The following is a 12193-nucleotide window of genomic DNA, read 5'->3' as shown; positions in this document are numbered from 1 at the left end:
TTACTGCACAGGAATTTCAGTTTTGCCTTGTTTTCGTAAGAGAAAGTTAAAAGTTTTTATGCAGTTGCTACAAAAATATCACTGACACATTAGAGGTCTGCAAGTCAGAAGGCAAGAGAAAAAAACATCTGTTCATTTAAGTGTCATGATTTGAAGGTAATCTCACAATTCTGAGAAGGACTAATTTGTACTATTTCAATATTTGAACTAGACAGGAAATGGTGATGTTGCAACCCTTGTTTTGCCTCTAGAAATTCAGACCTGAGGTAGCTAAAAGCAAGGGCTCCCAGTTTTTAGGAATTTTGAAATTTGGCTGTGGTCAAAACTGGATAGAATTGACAACTTGTCAGTGTTTCCAGGAATCCAGAAGCTCCCCAGGCCATACAGCTGTCAGGGAAGTCTGGTGTCTTGTCTGTCAGGGCAGCTGTTGTGGGCTTCAAGCCTCAGGCTTCTCCAAAGGTCATTCACATAGAGCTGTTTCAAACAAAACATTTTAGGCTCATAAAGGTATTGTTTAAGCTCTCTGTCTCTCTATGTGTCTGTCTTCTGACTAAATGCTTCACTGGGATATTTCCAGCCACTCTTACCCCTCTAGCAGAAATGTGTTAAGAGGCTGTAGGGAGGAGAGGAAATGCAGTCTTTCAAAGGAAGCATCATCAAGCTGTCTTTGATTTCTTCTGCCTGTAAAAGGTGCACACAAACCTGACCAGCCTGCCAGGAGAAGAGCTTGGCTCTTGGGTCCCTTGAGTATTTGAGTTTGTTTCCCAAGTCACTGAGAGAAACTTGTGTCAGAAGGACTCTAACTTTTTCTTCCATCTGGGCTCCCCCACCTCTTCCTGGGTTTAATTGCAATAGGTTCTACTGGTATTTACAAGGAAATGTATTCATTAGTTTCTGCTTATTTATTTTTCTTATGAAAGAATAATGGACATTAAACTAAAGCTCTCACCTGGGCTTTTTGGGAATGAAGGGATATGATTTATAAGAGCTTAAGTGTAGGACTTGGTACTTGTTTGCATAACTAAATAAAGTGGGAACAATCAACTGGAATTAGCCTGTCTGAGGGTCAAATGCTCCAATGGGAGTTTTTACTTGTCTTCATGAGATCCAGGTCAGTTAAAAGCAGCTCAGGGCCAGAATTGCTGCTTTTCTGTATTATCTAGCTGGGAATTAAGGTTGTCCCTGGATTTTTTTCATTAGAATGTAAGTCATAGCAGTTAAGTGTTGGTTGTTGTCCATCTACTGATATTCCTTGCTGTCCCAAATGCATTCTCTCCAGCTTGTGTCAGACTGTGCAGTGCACATGGAGTGAGTGGCAAACCTATGTCTTGTACAGGGAAAAGCACAGGATATTGAGTGGAACAAAATGTTTTTGTTCCAGATGTGGCTTTTGGCATAGACACTGTGGGACAGATAGAGGTGTGGGCTAGTGATGAGGGTTCAGCCTAGAAACTGATCCTTGAAATTAACATCTGCATCTACTGATTCCGAGCTGACCTGCCCAAATTTGTCTCCAGTAGGCTCTGATGTCAGCTTCATTAGAAAGTAGCATGTTTTTGTTGCCTCAGAGAAGATCCAACAGCTAGATCATGTTGGGATGCAGGACTATCCCATCAAAGCCTTCTTTCCTTTGCCTGAGCATTTTGCATCAGCAGCCACTTTGTCACAACAATGCAGTGATCTTCCTGCTGTATTTTTTTATTCCAAATCCCAAGCAGTTCACTCACTGTATGGCAGTTTTGCATGGGTAGAAAAAAAGCAAAGCTGCCCATGTCCAGCTGATGAGTTGTCCCCAGGTGCTGCATCCAGGAGCATGTTTTTTAAGTGGTTGCAAAGGGATTCTGTTGATTGCACCCTTCAGCTGATCCTGATATCAGAACAGCAATATGGAGAAGTCCTAGTCTGGCTGTTACTCACTTGAAGCTTCTCACAGAGTCTGAGCTGGACCTGACATCTGAAAATCCTAGTCCTGCCTGTTGTCCTTAGGGATTACAGTTTTAAGGTGGCTAATATGTGTGTGTGTGTCTAAATATACAAATATGATAACAAACTTATCTCTATGTGTCATTCTGTTAACCTCTTCTGAAATGTTTGGAGAAAAAAATGGCAGAAAAACCACCTGGTTGCACTCACTCTTGCAAGCCAACATCTGGCTGCCAGACTTGAGAGGCTGTGTAATCTCTGCTCATGTGGTTTCCATGCTTTGATTCCCTGCTACGACTGAGTGCTGCAGAGGAACTCGCCCCTCGTGGCAGAGTGTGATCTGACAATGTGTTGGAAGGACAGACGTGTCCACCATTAGACTTTGTTTACATGGATGTGTTTCCAGGGTAATCCACGTGGCAGTATTTGTGTATGGTTCTCCTAGTGCTTCATCACTAAAGCCTTGGCCTTAAAAGCTCTTGCTTAGGCTGGCACTGTGCTTGCAGTTACCCAGATATATTGTAGAGGTGAAATGTCAGTCCTGCACTATGAATGCAATAAAAGTGAATGCTCCCAGTTAGCCTCTGAACTGAAATCCAGGAAAAATGTGCTTGGCCTTCCTTACACACCACACACACGTGTGCAAGGACATGAGACTTTGTGTATTGCCTCTTTGATTTGTTTGTGGATGAATGAAAAGGGTGGAATGACAGTGCAGTTCATGCAAAGAAGGAGGATGTGGGTGCTGGAGCATTGCCTCTGCTGTCTGGGTCAGCACTTCAGACACTCCAAAATTCAGGAGATCAGCATGGAATTCTTCCTCTGCTGACGTGGGCCTGAACATTTGGCTCCCACTGGTGTGCCCTGTCTGCCATGGCAAGAGCATTTCAAGGGTGGTGTGTTTTGAGTTCCTGCAGCCAAAATGACTGCAGTGCTGGTTAGCTGAAGTAGTCAGGCAAAGGTGACCCCCTCCAGACCAGTGCCCAAGGTACTCCCCTAACAAGGAGAATCTGGATGTCAAAAAAATACTGTGGGCAGAATCCTGACTGCTCAAGGGAGCCATCTGCCCTCAGCATGATCTCGTTCCACTGACTGAGCCCCACATCCTCTTTCCAGCTCCAAGCATTTGGTGACTTTGGATGAATTGGCAAGACATTTTGAATCAGTCAACACCCCATATTCAGTAAATAAGTTATTTGCTTCTCCCAGTCTTGCCCAAAGCATTTTTCAGTTGCATGAAACTATTTTCTATTGGCTTGAAAGGGGAAGAGGAATGAAATAAATTTGTTGACTGACTCAGAGAACATGTAACAGCAGCTAAACAAGAACTTTGATTTTCTGATTTTTGTCATGATCAAATTTAGACTCTGTCTTCCACAGATATTCAGGCTGTGGAATGTTTCTTTTCCAAAGGAATTCACAATGAATTTGTTCATTTCAAGTCAGAATGACTGTCTTGGTGGCAGTTGGCAGTGACATTTGGGTTATGTTAATAAGAGCAAAATTAAATATAGTACAAAACTAAATTTAGCACAAAGTAGGAACTAGTAACATGAAAAATAAGTGAAAAAGAAGAAAGAACTACCTGTCAGACTGCAGATCAAAGGGAGAAAATTACTGGAAAGTCCCAACAGTAGTTTGGATTTTTTTTAAGGGGAAAAAATTACAATAGCCTGAAAACCACAATAATACTTTTCTTTTTTGAAGCCACATAACCTCACCTTCTGTTGGAGGAACAATCAGGGTTTATCTTTCACCTTGACCAGAAAAATAAATGCAGTGAAAGAGACAGGGAGAGGAAAAAGGCTCTGTTTTTGTCTTTCGTACTAATTTGCAAAGTTCTTGACAATGGTGAAAAATTTGTAAAACTTTTCTGAGAAAAAAGCCTGTATGAAGGAATCAGAAAAATAATATAACTGGAAAACAACAAAACAAAAAAGGTGCTTGTAGGAAGCCAGTCTGCTGGTTATCTGTTGGAGGATATTTTTGGTGGAGATTTAAAACTGCCCATAGAAGTCAGTAGTATTACCACCATCCACTTAAACAACCCACCACCTCCATTGCCATCATCTGTCAAATTCTCAGGTTGCAGTCAAGGATTGTCAAGCATGCCCCAGCCTTGCAAGCAGTAATCTTAAAGAAAAATATTTCAAATAACAGAGAGGGCCCACTTAGACCAGACTATATCCTATTGCCACATTATTTTCACTCTCAAATTGAAGTAACATGAAACTAGGCAGCATTAATGTATGTAGGGACCTTCTGCTCTCTGTAGAGGGAGCTGCTTCTTATCACCAAAGGAAAAGCTCCCAGAAGAGCCTGTAGCTCCTTGCCGGGTTTATTGTCTAATGTGTCAGCATTCCAGCTTCCAACATCAACCTTTCCTGAGTGACAGCAGTTGCACAGCCCAAATACTCATGACTCAAGCAGAGCAGGCAGCTGGATGAATCCATCAGACAGCTGTATGTTCAGCCACAATCCACACAGGCAGAGAGGAGTACTTCCAGCAGGAGATGGTATTTATTCCCATAGAAACAAAATAATCCATTTTATGTCACTTTCTTTGCCATGTGGCAAAAGAGAGAAGAGGACAGACAATGGTAACCCCATCTGCTTCTTGTGCCTTCTCATATGTCAGTATGTAGAGGTCTAAATTCTGAACAAATCTATTTCTCTCTGATTTATGCTAAATTGTTCACATGTGGTGTTCATAGCCAAGAGTGTAATGGAGTAAAAAGCCTGCTGCATTTCAGAGACCTCTCTATCAGGCAAGTCTCAACACACCTCTAGAGCTGCTGAAGTCCTTGAGGTCATGTCTGCTGGTCTTGTCCTGCATCCTCAGCACATAAAACTTTCATTCTTAACGAGTCCTACAGGAAACTTTCAATTGCAATTTCCTTAAGACATAGTACATCAATACATTTCAGAAGGAACATAAGCAGCAGGGACCAGAAAAAATGCTGCTGCTTTCTGAAAACACATCAGATTTGTATGTCTTTGGAGAGGGCTTGAGTATCTTGAGAAGTGTCTTGTGTTTTTTTGTTGGGAACTGCTGGAGTTCTTAGGAGCCCCAGCAGGATGACAATGGTCTGTGCATGTCTGATTGCTAAGGCTGGATTAGAGCAGCTACGACCTCTCGGCTTCTCACTCTTCTTTCAGTACCCCTTAGCAGATTAAGGTTATGAAATTAAATGTGGAATAATAGTCCAAGCAATTATTGCTGGGGCTGTGCTGGTGTCTAGAAGGTCATTGCCTGAACCCTTGACCTGAGATAAAATTAGTATGAAAAGAGCCCTCTGTGTAAGCAGGGTCCAGGAACTGCTGGCTGTGTGTGGGATGGGTGAAGCAGTCTGCTTGCTCCCCGAGGCACAGCCATAAATACTGCTGTAATATCAGAGCTTGCAGAAGAATCTGAGACAGTTCTTCCTCAGAGGGATGCTGACTTAGAAGTAGTTTGAATAGCAATATATGTTCTCTAACAGAGAGGTTTGAGAAATCCCATGCTCTTCTGAGATTCCCCAGTGAATGTATTAACCATATCTGAGGTGTTTTTACACTAGTTCACATCTGGAACAGGATATAGAAATATGTTCCCAAAATGTGAATGGGTGATACTGGTAAAATACTGCTATATTTGCATACAAGTAAGGTTTTTTTCTGAAAACACCTGTAATTACAGCTGTAGAGGAGCTAACCACCTATTTATTTGGAGGTAATCAATTGTGTTGTGGCCTGGCTTATGCAGCAATTTATGCAAAATGGATGATCACAGTGTCTCTTTGTGTTTTAAAGCCTGTAAATTTCATTTTTTTCTTCCCTTTCTCATTTCCTACATACTTTGTTTACTCTTTCTATCTTTCTCCCTGATGAGAAGTTGAGTTCTCTCTCTTTGCAGAAGCTGAAAACTTTGATCAAATCCTTGCCTTCCTCTTCCTATTGTGTATAATCCAGTAGAGAAGGATTTCTGCGGCTAGTCCGAGCCTCTGCACTGAAGAGTATGGAAGGTTTTCCAAGGCAAACCAATTCTGTGTAATACAAGACAGCCTCAGAAAGAAATTAAGATATCTTGTTTTAGAGGCAACAATAACTAATCTCCCTCTCACACTGATGTATTATATATATATTTTTTTTTTTCCGTAGAAGAGTTTGGAAAGGAAACTTTCAGGGAGAACTAAGGAGCTTTACTTCTAGTGTAGGCAGCAGACCTGAGTTGCCAAGAGGATAGGTTATGCATGATGAACAATAGGTTTTTGTGTGGACTAAAAACTTAAGATGTTCACAAACCAGTTTTGTGTTCCCATGCTTTGCTTTGTTTAACTGAGTTCTCCTTCATGCTCTGTCACCAATTGTATGAACATAGTCTCCAACTAAAAACGAGATTTTTCCTGTAGCAAATCTATGAACCTGTTTTATTTTCAGCATCCCTTTGAATGAATGGTCATGAGCCTGGTACTCACATCTCTCCTTGTCCTGCTTTCACCAGAGCTGTGTGCAGAGGGTAAAAACACCTCTGAGTGGTGCTTAATATCCTGTTAATTTATCATAGCATCCCATTTACTCTGTGGAGAATCTCAGGCTGTGAAAAGCCACAAAGTGGACTCTTTAAAGTAACAAACATTACCTAGGAAAAAGCTCCACTGCTGTAGAGAGATGGCTGAAATGACAGATGGGTTTTCCTCTCTAATGCAGTGAATTTCTCCTCTAGTATGCTGGGAAGGGAATTGTATCACACCCAAACACTGCCCTCCTTCCACGCCAGGGCATGGGGCCTGGGTGTTTTCTTGCATCAACCTGCCATACAAGAAGCCAGGATGCAGCCTTCTCCTGTGTTTGATTGGTTTTTAAACTAGGCAATGTCTCTGGGCCGTCAGGGGAGTTGCAGATGCTGCTGATTGAGCTGATGGCTCTGTAGGAGTCCACAGCAGGGAGGAGGGCTGGCCTGAGTGCATCCTTCTGCAGATCTGAGAGAGTGTCATTGCAGCAGGTGGCCTCCTCTTGTGGTTCCTGGGAACAAACCTCCATGCAGCTTATTTTGCAGCCTTTCAGGCTACTTGTTCCCCAGCTTGTGCAGTGCTGTTTCTAATACCACGGCCTGAGTTCAGATCCCTTACAACACTGCCCTGCTTTGGGGTCACGTCTGTCCCTCTCCACTGGGTGTGAGAAGAGCCAAAGGCTGGCAGTGCCGGAGGATTTGTTGCCTTGGTTGTGTGTCCTGCCTGGATGCAGGGCAGCCACTGGGGTACCAGTTAGGCCTTCCCTAGGTGCCCACTCATCCACAGCCCCAGGCTCCTGTTGCTGGAAGGCTGAGGAGCACAGGGCATCCTTCCTAGAGAAGGGACAGCAGCTGCATTTAAATCCCTTATGCACGGGGCCATTTTTCCAGCACTGTAGGGATTTTGCTGCTGCTAGGAAGATCAATTCCAGCTGTGTGTGTCACTTGTGACTCTCAGGGGCACAGGATATAGGTGTGTATCTTAGACTATCACCTAGACACTCAGGAATGGCAGTCCCTGAATCCAGCAGCACTTTGATGTCAGCATAGTGCTGGAGAGGAGTGTGCTTGGAAGAAAACCATTTATCAAACTGTGTTTTGTTGACTCGAAGCCCTAGAACAGCCAAACACTTCAGCAGGTATTTGATTATAAACAGAGGAACACTGGCTAGGTTAAAGAGCAACCAAGCATGGTTTACCTAGATGGGCAGTGCTATTAAAAGGGTACCAGCTGGCCAGCTGTGTCCTTCAAGAACGACACAGGACTCTTGGGGTAAAATAACCTTTTTGGCCAACAGTTTGTCATGTATGACACTGCTTCTCTCTGACAGAGCTGACTGGAAGAAAAACTCAGAAAAACCTAGAGAGATGAAATGAGGAGGGAATCTAACAAGTGTAGACCCAAATCTCCAATATTCCTACTTCTTCAATGGTGTCACTGTCAGTAATAAACTTTGCGTGAAAGCTGAAATTTCATTTTGGATTCACTAGAAGATTCTCATGCTGCTGAGGGAAAAATAAGAGAAAATTACACTCCCTTATGAATTGCCAAGGGATCTCACAATAGCTGCATTTATTTTATTAGCCTTCTGACCTTTCCTTTCTCTGGTGAGGTTTCTTTTTCCTATTAGCTCTATTAGAGCGTCTACTGAGATGGCAACAAAACAGACACTGTTATTGTTGGCTAACTTGCTCTTTTAGCAGGCAACAGGGATGCACAGGCCATGAGCAGATGCTGGCCATGCACATCCAGCCAGTGGTAGGCGTGGGAGCCACACCATGCCTGGGACACCAGGCTCTGGTAGGAAGCCCTAACTGTGGACACCACCGTGCTGAGAATGCTGCCTCTATTTTCATGAAGTGCTTCAAGTCATGCTTGACTTGTAGACTGTGAGTGATTTTTTTGGCCTCCAATGGAGGAGCATTATTTTGCTTTGTACCATTCATGTATTCTTGCACTTGGAGGTTTTCCCCCACTCTTTTTTTTTACTGCCCCCCAACACCTCTTCCTCGGGTGGTGATCAGTGTTGGACTATGTGGTGATGGCTGGATGCTTTCTGCCCCCATGGTTTTTAGGGCAGGCTGGTTTGCAACAAAGAACTGCAGCTTCTGGAGAGATGGATGTGATTATCATGGCAGCACTTTCCCAAAGCACTATGTGGATTTTGTGTCCTTAATTTAACTGGCTGCTCCTCATCAGCGGGACTGAGTGTTTCAAGAATTTATACCAAGCAGGAAGGGTCGACTGTCATGCTGGCATGGAGCAGGACGATGGAATTTTTGGACTTATATGGAAGTTTGAGAAAACTTCAGAAATAATTCTGGAATATGCCCAGCAGACTGCATGGTAACAGAGGAGCTGGCTGAGGAATTTATAGCTGCGGGGAGAGAATAATCGTCCTTTTTCTAAAGAAATTTTGATCCCAGGAGGGGAAAAAACAACTCAGAAGACTAGTGGAGAATTTGTCAATTATCTTTTCCTTTGTGGGTAACTTATCTGGGATCTATATATAAAAATCATAGCAATAACACAAACACTACAGAACTTAGCAGAAGCATCTAAGGAGAATTTGGGGATAGGATCTCACCAGCTTTCCTGAATGCTAAGATTGTAGTCCTGTGTTATTCTAATATTAGTCACTTCCAGCAGATAAGATTGCTGAAAAACCTCAGCCCTTCTCCAGTTTCAGGAGGGCTGAACCAAGCCAGTTAGGAACAGTTAAATTGCTACTTCTTGAACATAAGTGGCAGCATGATAAATGTGACCTGTTAACTCCAGGAAAGTGCAGCCAATTTTTCTTTAGTTTAGCCTTAGGGAAAAAGCATATTAAAACTTTGTGTGTTGGCATTTGAAGACTTCTATCTTTAGACAAATGGTACCACAACTCTAGAGTTTAAGGAGAAAGGCTGAATCAATTGCTCTTATACATTTACTCCGTATAATTACTTTGTTCTCCTAATTAATTTCCTTATATTTTATGGCTTAGGAGACTTAGGTACTTGCTATAATCAGTGGTACTAGACAGTCTTTAAACTACCAAAAACTCCCACCTTTTTTTCCTTCTGTGGCTTGTCTATGTACTGGAAAATGTCTACAGTAGCTGTATTTCTTGTTGCACACCAGGGGTGTTTGAAGCATTGCACTAGCCTGGCAAAGAGGCAGCTGGAAACAACCCTGATACCCCAACCCTGATACCCCACTTGTGCTTGCCTTAAGCAAAAAAAGGGGTGATTTCTGATTCTCTTAGGGAATCTGTGCATCTAAAAGTGAGCAAATGACTAATTGTGCTATTAGAGGAGCTGTGATAAAAGGAGTTACCTGAGAGAGTGGGGAGAATAGAGAGGAATGGTGTCAGGGCCCATCCAGGTATGGAATAAGGCCCTCATGGTATGCTTTGAGATTATGCACCACCTCAAGGTGAAGTTTTACCAGCCCTTTGCTGACAGTCATCAGGAGATGGTCTGGTACCCTCCATTCCCAAAACAAACAATCAGGAACTGGGGCTGTGGTGCTGCAATTAAAATAGTAGCAGCTGCACTGTCACAGGGGCTTGCTTGCAGCATGAACAAGTGATGTTGACCTCTCTGTGATTTCACACTGGTCCCACCTCACCAGCCATTTGAGCATCCTGTGATTTTTCCACAGAGCTACTCATGACAGGCAGAACAGCAGAGATTGTGAGGCTCTTCTGGGCCCCATGGCACAAGGAGTTGATTCAGGACCAAGGTGAACACAGCACAGAAACACAGGTATGAACTGGAAACTACCTTCTACCACCTTACTATATTTTACTGCTTTTTTTGGGCACAGATGTTCCTGCAAAATCCCGGTTAAAAGACAGAAGGGATTAACAATACCTGGGCCTCACTTAGACCCAGGCAGTACCTCTAGTTATCCAGTTTGAGCCACAGAGTATGTCAAGAATGTATGTACCATTGTGGGCTGGGAAGATGCATGCTCCATAAACTCTGAAGCCTTAATTGCTTCAGCTAGAAATATCTCAAAAAGAATATTGCCAAACAGTGTATGGTTTTGAACTGGCAGTTAGTATTTTAATATGCTTTTGATCAGGACTAGTCAGGATGATAACGGAGTCAAAGAAATTCCAACCCAATGCATTCATGGTATCATGTTTAATTACAGTGAACTAAATAGTGCAAATTACCCTAATGATCACTTTCAATTGAATTGTTGGGCTACCTCTGTATTTTTCAAATAATGAGGTTGTAAAGTTTTCTACTTCTTAACTGAGTTGTTTTTTTGGTGTCAGTTAATGTTATGCTTTATTAAGTCAATATGGTGGTTTCCTGCCAGTTTTATTTCATGTTTAACAGACAAGTCATCTCTATAGGGTACTGTTAGAAATTATGTTATAACATTTCATGTCTATTTGCTAACCACAAGCAGTCTCTCTGGTGAGACAAAATGCATTCAACTATCTTTATTTTTACTAATTTCACTTTTCTATGAAAAGTCCCTTCTGATGTGGAGAGCACAGCTGCACAGGATGAAGCCAAGAGGAGCCCAGAGAGAAAACAGCAGTGCTGGCAGGAGCCACTGGATGGGGACCGCAGTGCTCCCGGAAACCCAGGCTGTGGGAAAGGGACTCGCACAGCTCTGGAGGAGCTCTGCTCCCCTCTCCCTGCCTCCAGGGCAGGGACACGGCTCAGCCTCCACCGCCTTCTGCCCCCACTGCTCTAGAGCTGCGGCCTGGGGGAGGCCCTGGCAGCTGTCCCACCTGCAGGTGCCAAGGGCAGGGATGGATCTGTGGGAGAAGCACCATCCCTCAGCACCAGCAGGCTCCCGGCAGCCTGCCTGCAGGGGCTGTGCCTGTGCTCTGGAGCAGCAGGCACTGAGCAGGGAGTTACACAGTGGTGCCAACAAAAACTCCGCTCTCGCTCTTGATGGTGTGGATTGGCACAGTCCTGCTCTTTGTGATGAGCCCAGGAGGCTTTCAATGCTTTCTTTTCTTGAGCACAAGGGCAGCTTGAATGTGTTGACCCGGTAAAGCTGGTTGCTTTGACCTCAGGGTATATATTGCTTGTAGTGTCAGGAGGCTGGTTGACATCAAACTGGGATTATGAAGGGAGTTGTCTTCTATTTGGAGATTTTTTTTTTTGGTCTTTACCAACTTCTTCTGCACTGTCCTTCAGCAGAAGTCAGCTGCTTTAAATTCTGTATTTTTGAAGCTTTAAGATTCCAGTATGGTTCTTTGCAATATATTTTCCATATGATTTTGTTTCACATATTAAGTGTGGCCTTATGGCCAGAAGAGTTTTTCATCTCTGCAGACACGTGTATGTAAAATAACCCCCACAAGGTTCAAGCTCTGCATGGTGTGCAAGGTTGAATCATTTTACTGGAAGCAGGGACAGACAAATGGAAAGAACAATTTTAAGCACATTCTGTCACTGCAAGGAGTGAAGTATGTGTTGGGTATAATTCCTATTTATACTTGTATTCTAAAACAGTCCAAAATCCAAGTTAGGTTTGATCTCCTTACTGCAGTGGAACAAAGTGCTCATCCCATATGGGGACTGATGCCTCGAAGGCATTCTGTTACTCCAAGCAGCCTTTCCAGGGAAAAGATGTCTCTCCAGTCTCTCCACCTCCTCAAATCTGAGGCACAAGTGCAGAGTGTTAATGCTGCTGTATTTCAACCCCCAACAACCAGAGAGGGGTTTGTGGAACCCTGTGGCATGCACAGTGACATGCTAGACCCTAACATTGTATCACCTCTATATATTCTTTCACAAATTTCTGTCCACAGCTGCAGC

The sequence above is a fragment of the Serinus canaria genome, chromosome 3 (genome assembly GCF_022539315.1).
Source record: "Serinus canaria isolate serCan28SL12 chromosome 3, serCan2020, whole genome shotgun sequence".
Lineage (NCBI taxonomy): Eukaryota > Metazoa > Chordata > Aves > Passeriformes > Fringillidae > Serinus > Serinus canaria.
This window is presented reverse-complemented; position numbering follows the sequence as displayed.